The following is a 1,202-nucleotide window of genomic DNA, read 5'->3' on the forward strand; positions in this document are numbered from 1 at the left end:
TCTCTCTCTCTCTCTGTCCTTCTCTTTCTCACTCGCTCTCTCGCTGGCATACGTCGTCATCGTCCAGCCCGTTACTCGCGATGCGCGCGATGAACGCTAAGAATAGGACGGGTGGGTATACTACATGTAACAGAGAAAGAGGATTCCTGTCGCGGTGGCATCGCGACCACGTCGCCACTGGAAATACGTCGAGTATTCCTGGAAATAGTTTCTATAAGGTAAACCGCGAGTAGTAGTCGTCAAGTAGAAGGTCGCGTTTTTAAAAGGAACCAAATATTTTCGTAATTCGTCATCCGCATACCAAGCACGTAAATCCGGGGAATCCATTACGTACTCTTTTCCGACATGTTTCATTTAACCTCTTCTTCGATTACGATCGTCCAAGTTACGAAGAATGTTACGGCCGAAATATCATTTTATTCGATTTTAATCGCTCTCCCTGTCCATTTGCCCGTCCGTCCGTCCGTCCGTCCGTCCGTCCGTCCGTCCGTTCGTCCTCATTCGTTTTTTAGGATGAAACGCGCGCGCGCGCGCGCGCCAACGCGCATTGGCGCAAGCATCGACTAATACTCCTCCGCGTCATCGTCCTTGTTTTTAAACGACAAATAGAATTTCGGCTTGGTCCGACCAATCGCGCTTGGGGGAGGGGAGAAAAGAGAGGGGAGCTAACGATTACATTTGCCATCCGTTTTTCTCGTCGGTAATCGCGAGAATACGCGATTCTATTTTACCCCCCTTCGAATCGGTACATACGCCGTACTTACATACGTATTCTCCGAGGCGCGTCTCTATGGACGATTAAAAAAGACAAAAAGAAAAATACATCATCGTATAAGATAGTCGTTATGAAATATTTCATCGGTGCAAAAGCATTACTCCGAGATTAATTGGAAAATATCGAATCGATTACTGCAGACATCCGTCCATACGATTACGACGATATATTCTCTTCGTGGAAGTCGTATAGTTTATGGAAAAAAAATATTGTAACATCTTCGTCTTCGTGGTAGTCGTCAACGTCAACGTCAACGTCAACGTCAACGTCAACGTCAATGTCAGCGTCAGCGTCAACGTCAACGTCATCGTCATGGCGTGGTAAAAAAGAAACAACAGTATAAGAAGAAGAAGAAGAAGAAGAAGAAGAAAAAACGAGTAGGGCAAGAGAGAGACGGGGGCGGGCGAGGGGCAGAGGGCGGAGGGTA

At 46.9% G+C, this 1,202-nt stretch overlaps 1 protein-coding gene across 1 annotated transcript in view; it reads right to left on the bottom strand.

Annotated features, from left to right (window-relative positions):
- The window catches only part of LOC127065794 (uncharacterized), a 62,322-nt gene extending 62,098 nt beyond the window's left edge, over positions 1-224 (bottom strand). The window contains exon 1 of the mRNA XM_050998649.1: positions 1-224. This exon is cut by the window's left edge and continues 1,967 nt beyond it. The gene's annotated coding sequence lies outside the window, so the exon portion shown is untranslated.
- Positions 225-1,202: the final 978 nt, after the last annotated feature.

This window comes from Vespula vulgaris, chromosome 8 (genome assembly GCF_905475345.1).
Source record: "Vespula vulgaris chromosome 8, iyVesVulg1.1, whole genome shotgun sequence".
Classification (NCBI taxonomy): domain Eukaryota; kingdom Metazoa; phylum Arthropoda; class Insecta; order Hymenoptera; family Vespidae; genus Vespula; species Vespula vulgaris.